Below are 26,605 nucleotides of genomic sequence, written 5' to 3'. Positions count from 1 at the left end.
AAAATGAACCGTTGCAACCTATCCATTAGACCTACTCATGGGCGGGGCTGGGCTTAGGCCGGACTTTGCCTCTTTATTAACAGAAAATGTGTAGGTTCGAGACCGAGCCTAGCCCTTATATAAAGCTCGAAACTCTATCTGTAAATAAAATGTCTTATTTTTAATGTACTTTTATAAATTAATATTATATTAATTTACTAATAACTTAATAAATTAATAAACAAAATTGTGTCTCCTAATAGTAAATTAATATTTATTAATAATTTAAAAAATAAATATATTATAAATAACATAAGTAATTTTTTATTATATGTAAGTATCGGGCCTAGACTGGACTTATTTGAAAAAGTCCAAACCCAAGCCCATAGACCTAAAATTTTGTCCAAAACCCAAAAAATAATGGGCCGGGCCAAACCGTTGGGCTACCCGGCCCATGAATAATTCTACTATCCATGGGACACTAGCTCTTCAACTGCTAAGAAATAATAGAAATGGTCTCTCATCTATTATAAAACTAAAACACACATTTATCTTCTCAAAAGGTCTTTTATTCTTGGAAAGCTTCTCAAGACGACGAAAAGGGCCATCACCACCACTCCAGCTGTTTTCTTCTTCCCTTTCCATAGACCAAAACATAAAAGTCAACAAAACCGTGGGAAAAATTTCAAAACCAAACCAGATGCACACAAAGAAAATAACAGTACTAAAAACAGGTTTCTTGAAACCCGACTATGTGAAAAACCTCTAACAGAAGTTGTTTGAATCTGTACTTGGTCGTAGGCTGTTTTCAACCAATAAAACATCTTTATATAGTTCACTGCGCTTCCTCTCTTAATCCATGGCTCCTTCTCCACTGGTTGAGGCTTATCACTTTGGGTTCTCAACTGAAACGTAACATCAATTCTGCTCTGCGAGGGTTGGGAGTTGAAGAATGAAAATAGTAAGAATAAAAACAACGAAAAAAGTGTCCAATTGAAAGTGGCTCCGGATCTCCCAGCCACTCGGGGCTCCCAACATTGCTCCCCACTTTATAGGATAGTGACATTTGTCCCTTACATCATCTTGCTCTTCCATGTGTGAGCATAAGCCCATTTTGCATTTGCCACCACTACTTAAACTTGCAACTGCTCCATCAGAATTAAAAGAGCTCACCTGAACTCCAACCTATCTTCTTCTCCCTTCATCTGTTCCTCTCCTATCTAACAACAGTGTTCGAAGACCATTGTTCTCGAGCTTTTCTCCGGTGTGAGAATGCTCCATTTTCACGTTTCACCAACAAATAGGGTGCTTCTAGCAAGAAAGAGCAAACCGTAGGTGAAATGAGCTGGGGAGATCGAGATCTGAGGGAAGGGCAAAGTTGGTTAGGATTCAGGCAACTTATATAAATAATGGGAGAGGAATTTTTTTTTGGTACAAAATATTTATCTCTTGCGTGAAATGAGCTAGGGAGAGAATAGGTCTGTTAATGATACCCAAAAATTTGAGGCCCAATTTGACATCAGATCCAATTATCGTAGATTTGAATAATGCATTTATGTAATTGGATTGGATTTGGGTTTTATAATCTACATCTGATTAATAATCAGGTCCAACTCTGATTATATTATAATATTTATTTATTTTAATATATAAGTTTTACATAACTATATTTAAACTTATAAAAAAATATTTTTATATATTATGTTATCTATGAATATATATAATAAATTTTGTATGTATATTTACATTAATTTATTATATAAAAGTTGAAATGTAATTAGATTTTTTATTTTTGATATTTTAAAAAAGGGCAAATTACAAAGACCCCCTGTACTATGGGGCCTGTGACAAAGATCCCCCTATACTTTGTTTTGTAACAAAGACCCCCCTATACTATGACCTGAAGGGATAGGAAATCCATCACATGGACGCCCAAAGATTGCGGAATAAGGGGGCGAATTTGAAAAATTTTTCCTCTCCCTTCAACTGGGAATCGAATTCCCTATTTAGAAAATCATATTTTCAAAGATCATTCTTGAACCATAAACTGAACCAGATTTGAACCAAAAGGAGTAGGGAGAGATAATACCTGATACAAAGAAGTAGTATCTCCCAATGGATGTGTTCACGCCCAAGGAAGGATCCAAAATCTGCTCCCACTATAGATGGCGCAGTGTAGAGTGGAGCGGAATCAGCAGTGTTCTTCCAAAAAAACTTGATCCTTCTCAAGAATCACTTGGACGGCTTGTGAATACAACTCCCACCAATCTTTTCTCCAAAAGATTGGAATCAAGATCTAATTTTGATTTCTCCTAAGAACTGGAGATCGAACTGCTGTAAGTGGCGGTTGCAGGAAGGAGGCGGCAAGAGAGTATTTGCAGGGTGCAGAATTCTTTCCTCTATGATTTCAGCTCTGAAGACAAGACTATCTATTGCTTGCTTGTGAGGTCTAAAGGCTGCCACCCCCTCTTCCTTTTATAGAGTTAAAGGGATAAGCTCCTAATCCCATTAGGAGCTGCTAAGCCAAATCATATCTGGATTTGAAGTCCCTTTAAGATAAGGGATAACCCTTATCTTATCTGCAGATTAGATTAGCCATCTCCTAACCTAATTAGGAAATTTTCAGATCCAAATCTTATTTAGAACTTGGACTCTCTAAGTGGATAGGGTGTGGGCCCAATCCTATCAGCTGATCCATCTCAGAATTCGCCCCTTAAGTGACTAATCAAATTAGCCTAGTTCGAAATGGGCTTAAGGCCCATTTAAGGTCATGTATTCATTTAGCCTTCCAAACTACTACCCAGTTGGGCTTCCTTGTATGGCATGAGACCCAAACATTAATCTATACATCAGCCACATGGGTTCAGCCCAACCATTGTTACAAGGCCGAATACACTGTTATGGACAGTGCACCCCTAAAAACCCATCAGATGGGCTCTATGGGCCCAACACTTACCCTAAGTGGTCCTTGGGCCAAGCCACCTTATAACACCCTGGGACTGTGGGCAGATGCAAGATTAGCCCATCAGGTATTATCCTCAACGGTCTTACACTTAACCTCTCAGCCCATAATGATCATACACTACCCGACAAGAGAGGACCTCTCCCTCGGCTGCAAGGAACAGTGTTGCACTCTCTGCTTATATGGATCCCGGGAATTAAAACCTTTTGCAAATCATTTTGAAACCATAATTTATATACTTTTATATCTCATATAAAATATATTTTGCAAAACAAATCTTTATGATTGAAATCGGCTGCCGGCAGTCTTGGTTTCCATCAGTGAGAGTGCATCTCCGATCATTACCTTTGTCCGACAAAGGAGCTGATCCTGTCACTATGATCACCCACTCAGGTGAATTCTCAGACTGTCCCAACATACCCAGGTTTTGACCCCCGCTAAGAATCTCACTGATTGGTACATCAAAGACAACCCAATCCAACACCTAGTGCAGTATCATAATTGAGTCTAGGGGTCGGGTGTAACTTTCTAGTTTTACCCATCAATCTCCAAGGTCTAGGGCAATACTGGAAATCTGGTCCAGTTCAAAGATTCAATTAATCCTACACTGTATGTGCCTAGGGTCTCACCCCGGTAGGTGAGACAAGCCACCCCAACCGGCTTGGTGGCACCACAGTGTCAACCTTGTCAGGATAGGTCTCCCCAGACCGACCCACTGTCTGTGAACATTCTAAACTAACACGAGTCTCATTAAGTGTTCAGTTTAAGGGTATTACACAAAAACATACCAAGGGAACATGAATCAAATATGCACTTCTTTTACAATAAACTCATAAAGTACATCATTTTGATTGAAGCTAAGGGCATACAAAACTGTCTAACAGCTCCCACTTGCACTTAGGTCCAATTAGGTACTAACCGGAGTCCCATGCTTTCCACGTGTTTCTCAAATACTTTCTGTGGTAGTGGCTTTGTCAATGGGTCTACTACATTTTCCGCTGACGCTACCTTCTGAATCAAGACGTCCCCTCTACCAACAATCTCCCTTAGTACATGGTACTTCCTCTCGATGTGCTTCGACTTCGAGTGGGCTCGTGGCTCCTTAGCCTGAGTAATAGCTCCATTGTTGTCACACAACAATGGGATGGGTGATGTGCTGGACGGAACTACTCCCAACTCGTGAACGAACTTCTTCATCCACACGGCTTCTTTGGCAGCCTCACTTGCGGCAATGTACTTGGCCTCGGTCGTGGAGTTGTAGTAGACCCCTGTTTGTTGCTTTTCTAGCAAACAACACACGATCCTATCATGAAAACATATCCAGATGTAGACTTTCTATCATTTGGATCCGACTGGAAATCGGCATCAGTATACCCTTGGATCTGTAGTGAATTACCATCGAATACTAGACAAAACTCTTTTGTCCTTCGAAGGTACTTAAGTATGTTTTTCACAGCAGTCCAGTGCTCCTGCCCTGGGTTGGCCTGAAATCTGTTTACTACACTCACTGCTTGAGAAATATCAAGAGGAGTGCACAGCATGGCATACATGATGCTCCCTACGGTAGAGGCATAGGGAATGTCTTTCATGCCATCACAATCTCCTCAGAAGTCTTGGGAGACATCTTCTTGGAGAGAGTGACTCCATGCCTGAAAGGAACATTTCCTTTCTTGGAGTTTTCCATGCTGTATCTTTTGACTATTTTGTCAATGTAGGCAGATTGGGATAATCCTATTATCCACTTCAATCTATCTCTATAGAGTCGAAGACCTAGTATATAGGAGGCTTCTCCAAGATCTTTCATGGAGAATTGCTGTGAAAGCCATACTTTCATCGTAGTCAACATTCCTACATCATTCCCAAAGAGTAGAATGTCATCTACATACAGAGCCAAGAAGGTAACCTTATATCCACTGTACTTCCTGTAAACACAAGGTTCATCCGGATTCTTCTCGAAGTCAAACGATTTGATGGCAGAGTCAAAACGGATGTTCCAACTTCTAGAAGCTTGCTTAAGTCCATAAATGGATCTATTGAGTTTACATACCATGTTTTTTTGACCTGCAGCAATGAAGCCTTGCGGCTGTTGCATATAGATATCTTCAGTAAGATCTCCATTCAGGAATGCAATTTTGACATCCATCTGCCAAATCTCATAATCATGGTATGCTGCTATAGCTAACAGGATCCTAATGGATTTAAGCATGGCCACAGGCGAAAAGGTTTCCTCATAATCATTGCCCTCTTTTTGAGTGTACCCTTTCACCACCAGACGAGCTTTGAAGGTCTCAATCCTACCATTGGGGCCCTTCTTCCTTTTGTAAATCCATTTGCAACCGATTGCTTTTACCTCGGAGGGTGGATCTACTAGAGTCCAGACTCCAATGGTCTCCATTGAGTCCATCTCTGCTATCATGGCCTCCACCCACTTCTGGGAATCTATGTCCAACATAGCTTCCACGTAAGTCACGAGATCCTCCTCACTAGTCAAGGTTTCCACCAGGTAACTATCCTGGTCATAACCATAACGGACTGGTGGCCTGGATACCCGAGTGGATCTTATAGGTTGGTCACTACTTGGAACTTGTGGGACATCTCCCACTGATCCTGAGCTCTCCTCATCAAGAACAATTTCCTAACGATGGGTGTCCAGGATGTAATCGGTCTCCAAGAATTGGACATTTCGATAGCAGAACACTTTCTGCTCACTTGGGTCATAGAATAGGTAACCTACAGAGCCTTTTGGGTAGCCTACAAATAGGCAACGGCTGGTCTTGGATCCAACTTGTCTGCACTCGTTCTTTTAACGTGTGCTGGACAACCCCAAATCTTCAAGTGTCTAACACTTGGTTTCTTTCTGGTCCAAAGTTCATATGGAGTGTTCGGAACCGATTTGGTTGGAACCCGATTCAACACGTAAATCACAGTCTCTAATGCGTAACCCCAAAAGGATGTGGGTAACTCTGAGTGTATGAGAAGTGACCGGAGTTGTGGTGTAGCAGGAGGAGCTAATTGTGATACTATTCCATTGTCCTTTAAGTAGTCCCTGAATTCGTCAGAGAGATACTCGCCACCTCGATCAGATCGAAGGGCTTTAATTTCTCTCCCCAACTGTTTTCAACCTCTTGTCTAAACTCTTTGAACTTTTCAAAGGATTCAGACTTGTGTCTCATTAGGTACACATAACCATATCGTGAGAAATCATCTGTGAAGGTGATGAAATACACGTGTTGATTCTGTGTCCTAACACTCAGGGGACCACATACATCCGTATGTATTAGGTCAAGTGTGCCTATACATCTTTCAGGCTTACTGTCAAATGACTGTTTCGTCATCTTGCCTTGTAGGCAAGGCTCACAAGTGGGAAGATCTTCTACAGTTAGAAAATCCAAAGGACCATCCTTTACCAACCTTGTGATTTGGTCAACATCGATGTGGCCAAGTCGGTAATACCACAGACACGTGGGATTAACTGTATCACGGGCTCTCTTCTTGGGGATTTCAGCCAACGTAGTTTCAGTTATGTTAGTTTCTAGAGAAGGATGTAGAACATAGAGACCGTTCTCCAGTTCCCCGTATGCAATGAATCTGTTATTTCTTTTAATAGTAATCGTATTACTAAAGAAGACAAAATAACCATCTGCACACACTTTTGAAACAGAAATCAAATTTTTCTTAAATTTTGTTTATAAAGACAATATTTCAGTACAAATTTTCCTTCTCTAAAAATTAACTCCACGGTTCCTATTGCCGCGGCTGCAACCGTTTCTCCTTCACTCAGCCTTCTGCTTACCTTGAACCCCTGCAGTGAGTTACACGCATGAGTTGAAGCCCCGGAGTCAATACACCAGGATGCAGAAGCTACCAATAGATTGGTTTTATAACACAAGATTCAAAATTACCTTTCTTGGATTCCAAGTAGGTAGGACAGTTCCTTTTCTAGTGGTCAGTCTTCTTGCAGAAGTGACAGGCATCCGATGCTTTGTCTTTCTTCTGCTTCTTACCCTTAGTGGCTTTCTTCTAAGGCTTCTCTGCCTTCCTCTTTCTCTTGCCCGTCTTGCTAGCTTCAACAAGCATAGCTACAGGCTCATCCTTTCTAATCAGTTCTTCGGCTCTTTGCAACATATTGCTGAGCTCTTACAAACTGACATTCAGCTTGTTCATGTTATAATTCATGATGAACGGATTAAAGGAAGGAGGCAAAGAATTAAGGATAGCATCTATCTGGGTAGCAAGGTCCAGCCTGGATCCAAGAGCCTCCAGTTCGTTGATGTAACCCATCATCCGAAGACAATGGTCGTGAACTTGTTGGCCCTTGGACATTTGTGCGGTCATGAACTATTTCAAGAACTTTTGTCGAGTAGAACGATTATGTTCTTCATACATCATCCTCAGGTTGTCCAATATGTCCTTGGCAAGTTCGATTTGATCGAATTGCCTTTGTATTGGGTTGTCCAAGGAGGCAATAATGCAAAACCGGACAAGGGAGTTTTTCTCCTCCCATTCCTGATAGTCTCTCCTTCGGGCGTCAGAAGCCCTATCACCCGGACGCTCTAAAGTAGGATTCTTTGCCACTTTGTCCAGCTTTTCAGAAGCTAGGACCAGCATAAGGTTCCTGTACCAGTCGGCATAGTTTGGGCCGAATTAGGGCTGAATTAGGGTTACCCCGTTAAAAATCCATAATATTAACCATTAATATTATCTAGGTATATGGGTTGAATTAGGGTTACCCAGTTCGGCCCATATAGCTTTATCCTTTGAAGTGGGCTTTTAGCAGTTTTAACCATTTAAAACTGGGCCTTTACAGGTTGGGCCGAATTAACCATTTAAGTAAGTATCAATCCTCAGGCCCATTAGTGGGAAAATTAGGGCTGACTTTCAGCCTTGATTAAACTCTAGATTTGGCCCAAACAGTTTGAACCAATCTTGGTTCGAATGGGTCTAGGGTTTGATTTTTAATTAAATCTTTAATTCAAGAAAATAATCTGAAATTAAATAACTGATAAAAGAAAATCAAGAATCAGTCAATCAGGGTTGTTCGCACACTCCATCTTGCAACATAGAGGTTAGATTACATATTGTAGTTTCACAAACTGCAAATCGCAGATAGCGAATGTCCCATTTGCGAAATCTCCTTCTCTGCGCCGCCATCTTCGATCCAAAAATAAAAATAAATAGAAATCCTATTTCTATTAATAATTATATCAGATCGAATGTTTGTACATTGAGTCTAAAAATAAAAAAAAATATTTACAGACCAAATGTAATAAATAAATTCAAGAAACTACAAATCTTGCAGTTCTCCCTACGCAAACCAAGAATTCGATCTCCTCTTGTACGAACAGTCCATAAATCAAGAAAATCATATAGAACTATTCTAAACAATAATCGGATTTATATAAAATTAATTTCAGATTATTTGCCCATCAGTTTTGGGAACAAATTTCCCAAAACCCATATCTGCGCAAATTGGGTAGAACGCCTTCTCCCTATTTGCGCAAGTTCAGATCTGAAATAGAATGGTTCAAGATTTGAACCATGGCTCTGATACCACTGAAGAGATAGGAAATCCATCACATTGACGCCCAAAGATTACGGAATAAGGGGGCGAATTTGAAAAAAAATTTCTCTCCCTTCAATTGTGAATCGAATTCCCTATTTAGAAAATCATATTTTCAATGATCATTCTTGAACCATAAACTGAACCGGATCTGAACCAGAAAGAGTAGGGAGAAATAATACCTGATACAGAGAAGTAGTATCTCCCAATGGAGGTATTCACGCCCAAGGAAGGATCCAAAATCTGCTCCGACTGAAGATGGCGCAGTGCAGGGTGGAGCGGAATCAGCAGTATTCTTCCAAAAGAACTTGATCATTCTTCCTGCTGTAGGCAGCGGCTGCAGGAAGGAGGCGGCAAGAGAGTATTTGCAGGGTGCAGAATTCTCTCCTCTGTGATTTCAGCTCTGAAGACAAGACTATCTATTGCTGGTTTGTGATGTCTAAAGGCTGCCGCCCCCTCTTCCTTTTATAGACTTAAAGGGATAAGCTCGTAATCCCATTAGGAGTTGCTAGCCCATATCATATATGGATTAGAAGTCCCTTTAAGATAAGGGATAACCCTTATCTTATCTGCAAATTAGATCATCCATCTCCTAATCTAATTAAGAAGTTTCCATATCTAAATTTTATTTAGATCTTGGACTCTCTAAGTGGATAGGGTGTGGGCCCAATCCTATCAGCTGATCCATCTCAGAATTTGCCCCTTAAGTGACTAATCAAATTAACCTAGTTTGAAATGGGCTTAAGGCCCATTTAAGGTTATGTATTCATTTAGCCTTCCAAACTGCAACCCAATTGGGCTTCCTTGTATGGTGTGGAACCCAAACATTGATCTACACATCAGCCACATGGGTTCAGCCCAGCCTTTGTTACAAGGTCTAGCCAAATACACTGTTATGGACAGTGCACACCCTGAAAACCCATCAAATGGGCTCTATAGGCCCAACACTTACCCTAAGTGGTCCTTGGGCCAAGCCACCTTGTAACACCCAGGGACTGTGGGCAGATGCAAGATTAGCCCATCAGGTATTATCCTCAATGGTCTTACACTTAACCTCTCAGCCCATAATGATCATACACTGCTCGAGAAGAGAGGACCTCTCCCTCGACTACAAGGAATAGTGTTGCACTCTCTGCTTATATGGATCCTGGGAATTAAAACCTTTTGCAAATCATTTTGAAACCATAATTTATATACTTTTATATCTCATATAAAATATATTTTGCAAAACAAATCTCAACGATTGAAATCGGTTGCCAGCAGTCTTTGTTTCCATCAGTGAGAGTGCATCCCCGATCATTACCTTTGTCCGACAAAGGGGCTGATCTTGTCACTATGATCACCCACTCAGGTGAATTCTCAGACTGTCCCAACATACATAGGTTTTGACCCCCGCTAAGGATCTCACTGATTGGTACATCAAAGACAGTCCAATCCGATACTTAGTGCAGTATCATAATCGAGTCTAGGGGTCAGGTGTAACTTTCAAGTTTTGCCCATCAATCTCCAAGGTCCAGGGCAATACTGAAAATTAGGTCTAGTTCAAAGATTCAATTAATCCTACACTGTATGTGCCTAGGGTCTCACCCCGGTAGCTGAGACAAACCACCCCATCCGGCTTGGTGGCACCACAGTGTCAGCCTTGTCAGGATAGGTCTCCCCAGACTGACCCATTAGCTGTGAACATTATAAACTAACACTAGTCTCATTAAGTGTCAAGTTTAAGGGTATAACACAGAAACATACCAAGGGAACATGAATCAAATATGCACTTTTATTCATTTACAATAAACTCATAAAGTACATCATTTTGATTGAAGCTAAGGGCATACAAAACTGTCTAACATGATCGTGAGACAAAGACACATTTTTATTAGCTTTCCGTTGAAATCCGCCATTGCAATATATTTTAATCCCTATACTACCTTTGTAATAACTATTCGGACAACTGGGAGAAAAACACTGTTCATCTTCCCTGACCTCACAATACATGAACAATTGCGGTGGTAACCCATTCTACCTCAGATTCCTTCACATTTTTCTCTCTCTCCACCCTGATCTCTCTTCTTCCCCTTTCTCTCCTCCCCTTTCTTCTTCCCGCTTTCCTTTGTTCTGTATGTTCTATCCAAAGTGTCCAAATATTAGGGTTTCGAGGAGGTACGGGGAGAAGATGAGGTTCCCTGGACATCAGAGTTTGGGATTGGGAAAGGCGGCAGCTGCAACGACAACGGAAACACTGGGTTCATCCCAATCTAACGTGCAAGATGTGTTCTCTATCGGCAATGGTCCATCCAAGGCGTCTCGCATCGTCACATTCCATTCCACAACCCGATGGAAAGTTCACTTCGACTCCTACAAAAATTCCACTAAGCTGGTAATTAAATTACCTACACAAAAAAATAGTAAAACACGGTTCTCTCCTAGCTATTTATTTATGTATATGAATTAAGCCTATCAATTAGGGATCATCCCATGTTTTCTTTTTCCTTCCAACCGAAGATGGTGATCTATTTCATGGTGTCGTGGTGCGGGCCTTGTCGATCCATGGAGCTAGCACTCGACGAGTTCGCTGCCAAATACACAGACGACATGGAGTTTGTCATGATCAATGCCATGAATTAATGGTATTCTCTCACTCTTTCCCCTCTCCATTTCTGCTTTATTGAATGTTTCGATGGTGCATCTGAGCATTGAATGAATGGATGATCTAATTCTTGGGTTTTTCTTGATTGTTTTGAATTCTGATGATCAGGAGATGTTGGATGAATAGTGTTTTCAAGTTGTTTCTTCTCCTTTTCTTCTCAAGAAGCAACGACGTTCATCTTCGCCTACACTTGAAGAATTAGTAGAGACTCGACAACAACAGATTACTGTAGCTCTATGTATTTCCGTCCCTCCTTATGTTCCGACTAGGGGAATCTCTATTCAGTTGGAACAACAACAGTGTGAAGCTATGAATCCGAAGACCCAGATACGCTACCGATCAATGGAAGCTCCTACCTTCATCATCCCAACAGCAATAGCGAAATCCACAAATGACTGAGATTAATAGCAAATCGAGCCCGTCTCCGACAGATAACCCACAAGCCCAAAGTCACAGCACTGCAGAATCCTCTTCTCCAACAGCCTCGTCTCCCTCGCACTATCCTCTCCCTTCTTTATCAGCTGCGTCGGGCCATGACACCAACAAGCCGGACAGCCAGCAGTTTCATCAACAACTTTGACAGGGGAAATAATTTCATCAACAGCCAGACACCAACAATTTCATCAACAACGGGAAGAAGAAAAGGGAGGAGAGAAAGGGGAAGGGGAAGAGAGAGAGGGAGAAAGAGGGAGAGAGAGAGAACTGTGAAGGAATTTGAGGAGATTACCGTCGTTGTTGTCTGTGTGTTTTTCTTTCAATTGTCCTTATTACAAGGGTAGTATAAGGATTAAAAAATATTACAACAACAGATTTCAATGGAAAACTAACGGAAGAGGGTCTTTGTCTCACTGTCATAATACAGGGGGGTCTTTGTCGCAAAACAAAGTATAAGGGGATCTTTATCACATACCCCATAGTATATGGGGGTCTTTATAATTTGCCTCTTTAAAAAATAAAGTAAAGTTGAATTAAATCCAAATACGATGCAAGTTCGTAAAGGATTTGAATTTGAGTATGAAGTATTTAAGTCTGATTGTATTTTAGATAGGATTTAGATGCAAACTTTCTCGGATCGGAGTCAGATTTTGTTGAATACGATCCAATTAATTACAGCCCGAGGAGAAACCAAGTGGCTAAGATGAGAGAAAAATAGGACTAAGGTGGTGTTTGGTGGTGTGGATTGGCCACGATATATTCAGTTTCAATCCACACCACCCCTATGGCATGCATTCGGTTGGATGTAGTGTGGATTGATCCACACTATCTCATAGATTGGTCCACATCACGGTCCATTTTCTCATCCATGGGTTTATCTCGTGAAAGCATTTACACCACACCGTTTTGCATATGGAATAACGATCCCATACTTCGCATGGATGTTTAACCCTAGTATAAGACCTCATTTCTTTTTACCGTTGGAATACTTTTTTGTGAGCTCGCCGATGTTATTCTTCTCTAGGGGTGAGCAAAAAAAATCAAAAAAGCAAACCAAAAAATCAGTTAACCGAACCAATAAGTTCGGTTTCAGTTAGCCAATATAGAAAACTGGCGGTTAACCGAACCGACCAGTATACATATATTTCTATATATTTTTTATATATTATAAATTAATAAATATGCATTATATAAATAAATATATATAATATGATATATTATTTATTAATTAAAATATAACATTATATATATTTTTAATATATATTATAAAAATTAAAAAAACCAAAAAACCAATGAATCAAACCAACGGTTAACCGAACCGGTCAACTGGTTAATCGACTAGTTTTGGTTCGGTTTCGGTTACCAATTTTCCAAAAATCGGTAGTACCGGTTCGGTCCAAGAAAAAGCCCCACAGTTCAGTCCCCTATTCTTCTCTACTTGTCATTGCTATTCTTCTTTATTTGAACTATGGTTGTAATTGGATCAGATTCAGATCGGATGCAACAAAACCCTCATTCAATCCGATTATTGGTAACCTACATCTGATTCCAATTGGCTTGGATTCGAATTCAAATCCTAACGAACTTGGATCAGATCGGGATTTAATTCGACTCCGCTATAAATTTTCTAAAATACCATAAAAAATAAAATTTATTTATTTTTCAACTTTTATATATAATAAATTAATATAATATAACATACTAAATTATTATATATAAATTCATATATAATATAATATATAGAATATATTTTTATAATTTTAAATACAATTATATAAAATTTATATATTAAAATTAATAAATACTATAATATCTGGTTTCATATTTTAATCGAATTGGATGGGGTCAAATTCGAATTCAATCCGACTATTAATTTGATGTAGATTGTAACATCCGAATCCAATTTGATTACATAAATACATCATTTGAATCTGAGATAATCAGATCGGATGTTAGATCAAGCATTAGATTTTCAAGTATTATTGACAAACCTAGTTTGAACTACTCGTGACTCCTCCGACCACTGTTGCATCACATTATCGATAGTAACTAGTAAGTATTCATCCTTTGTTTATTCTCATGCTATATTACTCTTCTCTATTTGAACCACTGGCCACTACTACTCATGTTTATTAATTAATATTAATATTATTTTATTAATTATTAAGTTTCAAATATTACTTTTATTAATATTAATTGTTATTGATATTATTAATTATTATTAGAATTATTGTTAATATTATCAAATATCATTAATGATGAAGGAAGATTTGGCCCGACCTCACTGTTACGTGACACGTGGCAGAAACAACAGCTCGGCAAAAGGGGCCAAGCCTAAGGCGGGAACAAGGGGACACCAGCGGACCGAACTCCCTACGGGGGGCCCGAACTCACCCTTTGCCCAAAACCAGAATAATCCGAACTGGCCAACCTTGTAACAGCTCGGGATACACCTCGTCGAACTGACCCACCTTGTAACAGCTCGGGATACACCTCGCCGAACTGGCCAACTTTGTAACAGCTCGGGATACACCTCGCCGAACTGACCCACCTTGTAACGGCTCGGGATACACCTCGCCGAACTAGCCAACTTTGTAACAGCTCGGGATACACTTCGCCAAATTGACCCACCTTGTAACAGCTCGGGATATACCTTGCCGAACTGGCCAACCTTGTAACAGCTCGGGATATACCTCGCCGAACTGGCCTGCCTTGTAACAGCTCGGGATACACCTCGCCGAACTGACCTGCCCTATAGATACCTCCGAGCTCAAGACTTCGCCTCGCTCAGCACTCCGCATCACCTTATGGGCACCAAACCAAACAAGTCGTACCATGCCTGACACTGAGGAAGTCCGTGCCCGAGGGCGTCGCACCTGACACCGCCATCTCCAGTTAGAGAGACGGTTGGGCAGTGACAGTTCTGTCCTAGCGGAAAGGACGACGACCAAATTGACAAGCACAAGGGTAATCATACCCGACCCGACAAGGACCTTGGGGCGAGTGCACAAAGTGATTATAAGAGCCCCCTACCCCCAACAAACAAGGTATGCAAAACTTTGCGCTATCTAGTATTATCTTGCTTTTGAAGGATTCTAACTTGAGCTTCGGAGCCTCTACATCGGGTTCCCCCCGGAGCTTCCTCATCTCCTCCGTTTTAGGTTCCTTGCGACCCCGTTCAGAAGCAAGGTCGTCGACAGCTAAGACCGGCCGGATCGCGCTCCATCAATTGGCGTCGTCTGTTGGAACGCTTCAAAAAGCCTCCCTCCAAACTTCCATAACCCCTTTTCTTCAAAAAACCCAACACTCATGGCCTCCTCCAGCAACACCGGACGTGGCACGGAGACAAACACCACCGAGGAACAACTTCAAGTCCCCGTGGTGTGCGTTGGACAGTTCACCATCCCCCTTTCGGTGGATGGGATCCCCAGCTTGAACGCGCCACAAGCAGTGGCGCCCGTAAATCTTCCTGCCACAAGCATCCCCTTTCCTCTCCCCATTGGGACAACCTTTACTGAACCGACTGCCGTCCCCCTATCAGCTAGCCAAAACCAGTTGCACGACCTGATGCAGTGCATGCGGGCAATGCAAGCCCAAATGCAACAGTTCCAGCAGCACCAGCTTCACCAGCACCAAGTACTACACAACATCTCCCAGTATCACTATCAACAGCAGTTCCCCCAATTGCCACTGAACCAACCACTACTTCCACCTCGCCACCCCGCTCCGATGTCGGTCAAGGCCTCCCCGCAGGATAGACGCCCCCACCAGGCGAAGGCCTCCCGGCCCCATAACCCCCCTAACAGCCAGGCCTCGTCCCTAGGCCGAAGAGAGAAAAATATCATCCCCGCCTCGCAACCCGCAGGCAGGTCGGGAACCTCGCCCGCGAGGTCGGCACCCCGGCGCTCCAAGCCCGAGTTCCCGCTCACCGAAAACCGATTCGGCGCCCTGGCGGCAGACTACCAGCATTCCGGGCCCATCGAGCTCGATAACACGGAGGCCAGCAATGCCAGTACAAGGCCCGCTCAACAACGAAGGCGTCGGTGAAGTCGTCGAACCGCCACCCATGCCTTGTCAGAACTCAGAGGCAAAGAGACGAGCTCGGACAAGGTAGAAGCTGCCCCGATTCTCTCGGTTCCTTACCATCTCTGGACAAGTACGACGGGTCCTTCGACCCCAACAACCACGTTGACGCCTTTCAGTCCCAAATGCACCTCGCCAGGGCCAGTGAATCGTGCATGTGCGTGGCCTTTACCACCACCCTCAGGGAGTAGCCCGCACTTGGTACAAGAACTTGGTCCCCGGGTTGATAAAGTGTTGGGCCCAGTTCGTGCAGGTCTTCACCGCACACTTTGTCACCAGCCAACGGTGCCCCAGAACAGAGGAAAGCATCTTCGGAGTAGTCCAAAGAGAAGGAGAATCCATACGGGGCTACATCAAGCGATTCAACAAAGCATGCTTGCAGATACCGCGGTTGGACCCCGCAGTGCAGCTCGCGGCGGCCAAAAGAGGGGTGACGCACAAAGAATTCAAATGGCACATGGTGGCTAACCAGCCCGCAACCGTGGCCGAATTCCTCAAGCTCGCGGATAAGTTCATGAGGATAGAGGAAGAAATCAACCAACGAACCGAAGGCGGGAACGAGAAAAGAAAGAGAGAAGGTGAGCTCTCCAACCCGGTCGACAGAAAAAACCCGACCCGGGAGCCAAAGCCGAACCAGTCGTTCCAGGCTCCCCTAGTAGTTCAGACAGACTACACGCCGTTAAACACGAGGCGGACGGAGATCTTAATGACGATCAAAGACGCCCCGTACGTGAAGTGGCCACCCCGCCTAAAGGAAAATCCGAACGAGAGAAATAAGAATTTGTATTGTAGTTTCCATAGAGACCATGGTCATAGTACCGAGTAGTATAATAACCTCCGGGACGAGATAGAGGGGATCATCCGTCGCAGATACTTGAGAAACTTTGTACAGCACAACAATAATAACAATAAGGCAGATCGGCAAGGGGAGAACGAAAAGGATGCCCCCGAGTCTAGCAATAGACCTGTCGAACCGTTGCAGCGGCAGCCTCCGGAAGAGAGGCCAGTTCGGGGAACCATCCACGTAATTGTGAGAGGTTCGGTGGTAGCGGGGTGTACCTCGGCAGCGGCCCGGACTTTAGTTCGTGAAGCGGCCCTCGAAGAACGGAACCCCCCAAAGAGACCAAAGACCGAAGAACCAATCTTCTTCACGGAGGACGACGCGCGAGGGGTCCGCTACCCCCATGATGACGCGCTTGTCATTAAACTAAGGATCAGCGACATCGAGGTCAGACGCATACTCGTAGATTCGGGCAGCTCAGCGGACATCCTCTTTAAATCAGCATTTGACCAGCTGCAGTTACAGAGGAGCGAGCTGAAGCCCGCGAACACTCCCTTGGTGGGTTTCAGCGGAGAGGAAGTCAGGCCCCTCGGAAAAATAACAGTACCTGTGGAAGTCGGCACATGGCCTTGTGCAGTCAGACTCAACCATGATTTCCTAGTAGTCGCGACCCCCTCCCCATACAATGCCATAATAGGGCGGCCGATCACGCATATCCTACGGGCGGTGGTCTCCACCTACTATTTGGCCATGAAGTTCCCTACGGACTTCGGTGTAGGGGTAGCGCGGGGCGACCAGCTCGAGTCCCGCAAGTGTTATGTTGCCGCCCTGAAGGGAAAAACCAAGGCGGCCGACGACCTCGAACTGGAGCGGCCTGCGGAGCAGGGTGAGGAACGAGCTTCGCCCACGGAGGAAACGATCGCAATCCCAACTTCGGCTACGGACCCAGCTCGCACACTTCAGATCGGAGCTTCCAACGAGGATCCCCTACGAACCGAACTGGTGAGTTTTTTACTTCAAAATTTAGATATTTTTGCCTGGTCCGTGGCCGACATGCCCGGCGTTAGCCCCGGCCTGATAACTCACAAACTTAATACTGACCCTGTAGTCAGACCCGTTAGACAGAAGAAACGCAACTTAGCCCCAGAACGCTGGAGGGCAGTCGACGAGGAGGTCGAGAAGCTCCTCGCAGCAAACTTCATAAGGGAAGTCCATTACCCGAGCTGGGTGGCCAACCTGGTGTTGGTAAAAAAGGCAAACGGCAAGTGGTGCATGTGCGTCGACTACACCGACCTGAACCGAGCTTGCCCGAAAGATTGCTTCCCCCTCCCCAGAATTGACTGCCTAGTGGACGCGACCTCAAGAAATGAGTTGCTAAGCTTCCTGGACGCCTACTCGGGCTACAACCAAGTCAGGATGGACCCATTCGATGAGGAAAAAACCAGCTTCATAACCGAGTTTGGCCTATATTGCTACAAGGTCATGTCCTTCGAACTAAAAAATGCTGAGGCGACTTTCCAAAGACTTGTAAATAGGCTATTTTGGCCCCTAATTGGCACGAAAATAGAGTGCTATGTAGACGACATGGTCGTCAAGACTCAGTTTTCACAAGAATTAATACAAGACTTAAATTTTGTCTTCCAAATCCTGCGTCAGTTTAGCATGAAATTGAACCCCAACAAATGTGTCTTCGGCATCACCTTGGGCAAATTCCTAGGGTACATTGTCAATCAGCACGGTATTGAGGCCAACCCAGACAAAATAAAAGCCATTCTAGATATGAGACCACCTCGGAAAGTAAAAGAGGTTCAGAGGCTAAACGGTCGCATAGCCGCTCTAAGCCGCTTCATGTCCAAATCAGCAGACCGCTGCCTACCCTTCTTCAAGGCAATCAAAGGCAAAGGGTTCGAGTAGACCCAGGACTGTCAGCTCGCGTTTGACGAGCTAAAAGGTTACCTCGCTAGTGTGCCGACCTTAGCTCGGCCCGAGGTGGGCGAGGTCTTAGAACTGTACCTCTCAGCAAGCGACGAGGTGGTCAGTTTGGTACTAATAAAAGAAACAGACCGGGTCCAGCAACCCATCTATTATGTTAGTAAAATTTTGCAGGGAGCAGAGGCAAGGTACCCACAGATAGAAAAACTAGCATACGCCCTAGTGACAGTAGCTCGGAAACTCTGCCCATACTTCCAGGCTCACACCGTCATCGTCCTGACTGACAAACCTCTGAGACAAGTTTTACTCAAACCCAAGGTTTCCGGTCGACTGACGAAATGGGCCATCGAACTCAGCGAGTATGACCTTCAGTACAAACCAAGAACCGCTATTAAGGCCCAAGCTTTGGCAGATTTTATCGTCGAGTGCACTTTCAGCCACGAAGCCCCACAGGTCAAGCCCGAGGACCCTAGTTCGGACGAACCCGGAGCTCCCGAGCCCATAGAGTTCGAACCCCGTGAAGTAGCAGCTAGTGTGGCATCTCTCCTGGTCAAGCAAAGCGCGAATTGGGATGAGGAGCCCTGGATCCTTCACGTGGATGGTTCCTCGAACCGGCAAGGCAGCGGAGCTGGAATAGTCTTGTGCGGCCCGGGCGGCACAAAATTAGAATACGCACTACGCTTTGAGTTCGCGGCATCCAACAACGAGGCAGAGTACGAAGCACTGATAGCCGGGTTGGACCTAGCGCAAAAGGTAAAGGCAAAACACTTGGTCATCTACAGCGATTCTCAGCTCGTGGTCAACCAAGTTACAGGCGAGTATGAAGCACGCGAGCTCTCCATGATCGCATATTTGGCCAAAGTAAAAGAAGACCTACTCAACTTCCAGTCACACTTCATCAGGCAAATCCCAAGGTTAGAGAACACTGAGGCCGACGCCCTGTCCCGTTTAGCCAGTACAAGTCACAACAACATGAGAACTGTTTACATAGAGGACTTACCTCGGCCTAGTATTCTCGGGGGGACAGAGGAGGTCGCTCCCGTCTTGGAGGCAGAGCCGAGCTGGATCGACCCACTCGTGAGCTTCTTGATAAACGGAACCCTTCTTGCAGAACGCAATGCGGCCAAGATGGTGCAGTGCCAGGCAGCCAAATACGTCATAATAGACGAACGGTTATACCGACAGTCCTACACGCTCCCCTACTTGCGTTGTCTGCGACCTGCCGAAGCCGAGTTTGTACTCCGCGACACTCATGAAGGCCTGTGCGGCGGACACTTGGGGGGCAGAGCACTCGCCCAAAAAGCACTTCGACAAGGATACTACTGGCCAACGATGAAGGCAGAAGCTGTCGAGCTCGTCAGAAAATGCGACAAGTGTCAGAAGCACGCCAATATCCACCATCAACCTGCCTCCAACCTCAAATACCTCGCCAGCCCATGGCCCTTTGCACAATGGGGCATCGACCTCCTGGGGCCATTCCCACCAGCAATAGGTGGAAGAAAATTCCTAGTTGTTGCAGTAGATTACTTTACAAAGTGGATAGAAGCCGAACCTCTGGCAACTGTTACGGCTCGAAACATATAGAACTTCTTTTGGAAGAACATAGTATGTCGCTTCGGGTTACCTCGGGTACTAATCTCCGACAACGGCAAGCAGTTCGAGGATATCAAGTTCCAAGAGTGGTGCCAGAACATGGGGATTCGACAAAACTTCACGTCAGTCGCGCACAACGGTCAGACGGAAGTAATGAACAGAGCCATCCTGCGCGGACTGAAAGCATGTCTGGATCGAGCTAAGGGATTGTGGGCCAAAGAGCTACCAAGTGTCTTATGGGCTCACCAAACTACCGAAAAAACCGCCACGGGAGAAACCCCCTTCAACCTCACCTACGGCACTGAAGCAGTGATCCCGGCAGAAATCGAAGTACCAACATTGCGACTAGAAACATACGACGATCGGACGAACGGAGATGAGTTACGTACCAACCTTGACCTATTGGACGAGGTAAGGGACCTCGCGCACATCCGAACAGCGGCATACCAGCAGTAGGTAGCTCGCTACTACAATAGTAGAGTAAAGCAACGAAGCATCCAAGTCGGCGACCTGGTCCTTCGTAAGATTATGGTGCCCGAACCCGGCGTGGGCAAACTTGGACCAAACTGGGAAGGGCCCTATAAAGTAAAAAGAGCGCTCGGGGGGGCATACGAACTCGAAACCTTGGAAGGCAAACAAGTACCTCGAGCGTGGAACATCATGAACTTAAGGCGATACTACCTATAAACCACCAAGAGAAGTGGACGAAATCAGGTCCTATGTGCCACGATGCAAGCCAAGAGGAACCTCGGCGTAAACAAGCAAAGAAGTCGAGCATATTATCAGCTCGGCAAAAAACTAGTTCGCTGCAAAAAAAAAAAAGCCTTCGCGACAAAACAGGTCGCAGAAGTATAATAACCCGGACAAAGTGGCATCGACAAAGAATCAGTTCGGGGAAAAAGAACACGAGCAAAAAGAATATCTATTCCATTGCAAGAAACAGGAGTACATTGGCCATCAGAAAGGACTTACAAAAAAAAAAGGCCTTCGCGGCAGAACAGGCCGCGGAAGTATAATAACCAGGACAAAGTGGCATCGACAAAGAATCAGTTCGGGGAAAAAGAACACGGGCAAAAAGAATAACTATTCCATTGCAAGAAATAGGAGTACATTGGCCATCAGAAAGGACTTACAAAAGAAAAAAAGAAAAAATCACATGCCCGGAGCCACTTCTTAGCCATCAGAAGGCACTTCAACAACACCCGAAGGCCCTGCCTCTCCTTTAGAGTCTGGCTCGCCATCGACAGCATTGGCCATCTCCTGAGTTATACACGAAGTGGATATGGCACTAACATCGAGGTCGGGGTACGTATTCCGGATCATCCACCTGCCTTCTTCCTGGCGTCTTCAATGCCTTGGGAAAAAATATGTGTTCTCTCCCTGATGTCCTCCTGAAGATATTCAACTTGATACTGCAAATCCAACTTCAAGTCCGCCATATGCTTGACAACTACCCCCATGGCCTCGGCATCACGCTGAGACCTTGCCTGCCTGGCCATCGTGACGCGAGCAGCCTCTTCAGCAGCGTAAGCAGCCGCCTCAGCAGCCCGGGTATTTGCCTCTGCAGCACGGAAAGCTTCTTCAGCAGCATGAGCGGCAGCCTCAGCAACTCGTGCCTGTCGCGAGCTCCTTTCCACTTGGGCCGCCAAGGCATGAATTGAAGAATTCACCTACCAAAAGAAACAAGTGAGCAATAACAGCAGAAGTGACAGAAAATGAAAAAGGCAGACGAAATCTAACTTACCACCATGGCATGTGTTACGGAGCGGCAGGCGACCTGATTCAAGGGAAGATCGGTCCACACCGCGATCTCCTTAGGAAAAGTAGCCTCCCTACTCTTCTGAAGAGCGTAGGCGTCAACACGCTCCTAAACTCCCCTTGAGCTCCCGAGCCCGAGGGCCCAGCCCGCGTATGAGCAGACCCGGAGTGAGCAGGAGCACTTGAGTATGCAGGAGCGCCCGTATGAGTGGTCTCAGCGTAAGGCGCCCCGGCAGTTTCGTGCATCGGTGGAGTCACCTCGGGCTCCCTGGGCAGATCCTCCGGTGTGTGGTCTGGAACTTGGGGCTCATCATCCAGGGGCAGCTCGGTACGAGTTCGCTTGGCGACCCGCTTCCTCCTCTTCATACCTTGGAACAGACGCCCCCCACGAGTTCTCTCTGTGTCCATTACACCTGTAGAAACGAGTTCGACATCAGAAAAAATGAAAAGAACAGAGCAAGCAAGAAACCGCATAGCTAGAAACCTACCCGAACTCAGGACGGCCGCAATAAGCTTGGCCTCCGTTAAGTAGTGGTGGCACTTTAAACCTTGTCGTGCCCATTGTCGGAGGCCCTTCACCGTCTCTTTATTGAGAGTCACACCTAAATCAGGAGCAGCCTCACCCCACCCGGTCTGAAAGGGCCATCCTTGTGCACTTCGCACGCCGAAGTAGTCCCGCTTCCACGCCGGGACCTTATTAGGAAGATCGTGCAGAAGCTTAAAACCCTGGCGAGGAGAAAGGTAATATGCCCGTTTTCCCCCAGGAAGAGAACCCGCATGTCTCTTGAGCATCAAGATAGAGGAGAATATCTCTAAGTCCAAGGGGAAGTTCTGCTCGCAAAAAAGGGAAACTGTCCCCACCAGGTTTCGAGTAGAGTTTGGATGAATTTGGCCAATGGTGACACCGAAGTGGTTTATGACTTCGACGAGAAGGGGATGGAAAGGAAGTCGCAACCCTGCAGCGTGCTGCTCTCGAAAAATCACGATCTCATCAGGACCGTGTTCCCAAGGAAAGCTACCCGAAGGAATAAAATATGTATACCCCCCAGGAAGGTTGTAAGACACAAGTATGGATTGAAGCCCCTCAGGCGTCATGGTCGAAGGACCAAACCTGTCTAGCATCCAACCTCGGCGGGAGGTAGACGCCAAACTGCCCGAAGCGGCTCGGCCTACTGGTTCATAGTCCTCAAGTTCCACCTCAGGATCACTGAGGCAGTCGGGGGACACGGCTCGGTTGGTGGAACCTACGTCGGCCCTACTTGAAGAATCATCTGAGCTATCAAAGCTAGACATTGGGGAAAAGATGGATTCAAGAAAGTACTCACCGGAAGAAAGTTTGAAGGCTCCGGAGACTGGAACAAGCCAAAGAACCGTGAAGGCTATATAACCAGCCTTGACGCGAGCTGGAAAAAACTTGGACGCGAGCTCAGTAGACAAACCGCAGAAGTGACAAACCGACTGGGGTCCCCCACTATTTATAGCTACAGTAACCAAGAATCGACCGTGCAGATCGAAGATGATCCGACGGCCCACGTTTTCACTGACCGCACGTCCCATAAGGTCGAGACGTGATTGGCGCACATCTTTCCGAAAAAAGCGAAATGGCAGCGCACGTCTTTTTGAAACCAACGTCGCTTCGACACGCGTCTTTCCGAAACTAATGCGCCACACGTCTCCCTGACAGTCGCCCGCGCACGTACAGCAGTGGCATGCCTTTTTGAATGACCCGTTGTCACGTCCCAGCGGCGCGAATTTTTGAAATTTAAAACGCGCGCTGTCACAACCATCAGCGGCGCGAATTTCCAGCCTTCTCGGAAACCGAAGAACCCTAGCAAAAGCAACTCGCGCAATCAAGATTCGAAGGACGGGACAAATCCACTGCTACCTCGCGAAACTCCCCGCACCATGGCAAGACCCTTGGCGCGAGGAGTGGGGGGCAATTGATGAAGGAAGATTTGGCCCGACCTCTGACTCGTAACAGCTCGGGATATACCTTGCCGAACTGGCCAACCTTGTAACGGCTCGGGATATACCTCACCGAACTGGCCTGCCTTGTAACAGTTCGGGATACACCTCGCCGAACTGACCTGCCCTATAGATACCTCCGAGCTCAAGACTTCGCCTCGCTCAGCACTCCGCATCACCTTCTGGGCACTAAACCAAACAAGTCGTACCATGCCTGACACTGAGGAAGTCCGTGCCCGAGGGCGCCGAACCTGACTGACTTGGGATCTGACGTTTGGCGGCCGTACTCTAAACGGCCACCTGCCACCGCCACTGACACCGCCATCTCCAGTTAGAGAGACGGTTGGGCAGTGACGGTTCTGTCCCAGCAGAAAGGACGACAGCCGAATTGACAAGCACAAGGGTAATCATACCCAAACTGACAAGGACCTCGGGGCGAGTGCACGAAGTGATTATAAGAGCCCCCTGCCCCCAACAAACAAGGTATGCAAAACTTTGCGCTATCTGGTATTATCTTGCTTTTGAAGGATTCTAACTTGAGCTTCGGAGCCTCTACACCGGGTTCCCCCCGGAGCTTCCTCATCTCCTCCGTTTCAAGTTCCCTGCTACCCCGTTCAGAAGCAAGGTCGTGGACAGCTAAGACCGGCCAGATCGCACTCCATCAATTAATATTACTACTTGTTTTTAATTAATATTAATATCATTATATGTTATTTAATATTATTAATTATTACTAATATTATTTTTATTAACTATTAAAATCCTTGGCAATTTACTAATATTTTTCTATTATGTATATTACAAAAAAATAATATATTGTTTTTTAATGATTAACGACATAGATTATCTCAAGTGTTGTAGTTGAGATGCATAGAATCAAATGCAATGTGCAGACTGAAATATGCCACACCTTGTAGAACACTCATGGAAGTGTGGTGTGGATCAGTCCACACATTTTTGTCTACAGTGTAGAACAACTACCTTGTTGGAGTGTGGTTTGTTTTCATCCACACCACACCCATGGTGTAGAAAAAAAACACACTAACCAATTTCTCGTCTACGCTATAGAACACCCCCCAAGTGGATTAGGTTTCTAGTGTCCTACTCTTTGAAAGTTCAAATGGAGATGAGAGAATTTTTTTTGTTTCAAACATTTTTTATTTTTAGATTCCATTAACTAATTAATGGGATTGATTTAATGAGTTAATGTCCTTCCCATTATAGTGACCAATGTTTTCAAACCGTAGTTGACCCAGACGGTTGGATATGCATAATTAAAAAGAGAACACGAGAAAACCATGGCCGGACTGAGTCGATACTAAGAACTTACAAGGGTTTGTTTGGAAAATCAGCTCTATTGGTTCCTTCTCTTCCAAATTCCAAGCTCAACAACGGAAAAGAAAAACTACGAACTAATTACAATGTGAAGTATAACCGGACTTACCTGAAGATATATCGGCCTAAACGTTGACGCAATGAGACACAACTTTCGATCATAGATTTCGAGTTCGAACGGTGGAGTTGGGCACGCTTTATCTTGAGAAGCTAGAGAACAGAGATGGGAGATCTCAAGACAAACTTTGATCTCAGATTATTCATCCTCAGATAACAGCTGCTTTGGAATAGTTCCGTCGGGAGGTTGACGGAGGTAAGACAAGTTTCTAGCCGCAAGGATAGCAACTCAAGTGATGACTACAACGACTCTGCCCTATCTGGTCGGTGGAAACAATGACAAGTAGGGCAACTATGTTCGGTGGTGACAGAGTGCGAGAGGGCAAATAGTGAGAGAAATAATAGGAGAGAGGGGGAATGAAAAAGAGGATAGAGAAGAAGGAGAGAGGGAGAGGAAGAATGACATCACTACCACTGGTTCGGTGGTGATTCAGAGGGTGACAACTATGGGAAGGAGCGGAAAAAGAAAAAAAAAATGAATAATAAAAGATAGAAGGGAGAGAGGTCGGTGGTGGGTTCCCTACCACTTCCGATTTTGTATGCGGATGAGATCTGCCGCTTCTTATAGCCGGGGGTGGATTCGAGCCAAGCCCAGCCGAATAGTACGATGCTCGAGTTCGGCTCGCTAAGGTAGTACACGGCTCGAGCTCTGGTTTGGTTCAAGCTAGAACCTTAAGCGTAAGCTAGAGCTCGGCTCGAGTTCGAGCTCGACTTGAGAAAAATATTTTATAAAAATAAAAATTATATATAAAAAATATTTCATTTGATATTCAAAAAATTAAGAATTATAATAATTAATAATTATAATACTTTTATTATATATATTATTTTTTATAATTTTATTTTATATATATATATATATATATATATATATATATATATATATTCGAGCTCGATTCCCAAGCCTCACGAGCCGAGCTCTATTAGGCTCAAGCTCGGCTCGTTTATTAATCGAGCCTATAAATTGGGTTCGAGCTTGGCTCATGGCCACCCCTATGTTGCAACAGCAATAATGAAAACAAGAACAAGAGGGGAAATGTAGGAAAGAGAAGAAGAAAAAGAAGGAAGAGAGATCGGCGATAAGAGATCGGAGAGGAGATCGTCATTGAGTTCGAGGCAGAAATGGAATAGAGAAAGGGAAAAGGGGGAAGAAGGGCAAATAGGGGAATCTAGGGTTAAAACTTTATGGGAGGGTATTTTGATGTATCCGGAGTTTAATGTCTGATTGGTTTGGATGTGTTAAGATGAAGAGGTTCTGGGTTTCGAGTGTTTAGTCTAACGAGAGGCATCAAAATGGAACATTTACTTGATGAAGGGATAAATGAGGGAATTTTGGGTTGAAATTTCATGGGTAAGTGTTTTGGGAGGTCTTGGGTCTGATGGTTGTGTCTAATCTAATGGTTGAGGTGTAAGTAGGGGTTTATCAGGGCCATCAGATAGGTATCAGATAGGTTTAGCGAT

At 44.8% G+C, this 26,605-nt stretch overlaps 1 long non-coding RNA gene across 2 annotated transcripts; it reads right to left on the bottom strand.

Moving 5' to 3' along the window:
* Nucleotides 1-483: 483 nt before the first annotated feature.
* LOC148846346 (uncharacterized) lies at nt 484-25,651 on the bottom strand. Of its 2 annotated transcripts, none has more exons than XR_016101922.1 (2): nt 25,137-25,651; nt 484-1,340 (listed from the first exon to the last, which is right to left on the bottom strand). It is a non-coding gene; the product is annotated as an uncharacterized LOC148846346 (long non-coding RNA). The 2 variants fall into 2 exon arrangements; XR_016101923.1 differs by having other exon boundaries at nt 484-1,290; nt 25,137-25,578.
* Between the last annotated feature and the right edge of the window lie 954 nt (nt 25,652-26,605).

The sequence above is a fragment of the Nelumbo lutea genome, chromosome 7 (genome assembly GCF_056320005.1).
Source record: "Nelumbo lutea isolate HS-2025 chromosome 7, American lotus-T2T, whole genome shotgun sequence".
NCBI lineage: Eukaryota > Viridiplantae > Streptophyta > Magnoliopsida > Proteales > Nelumbonaceae > Nelumbo > Nelumbo lutea.
The sequence above is the reverse complement of the archived record's forward strand: the minus strand, read 5'-3'. Positions and strand labels throughout refer to the sequence as shown.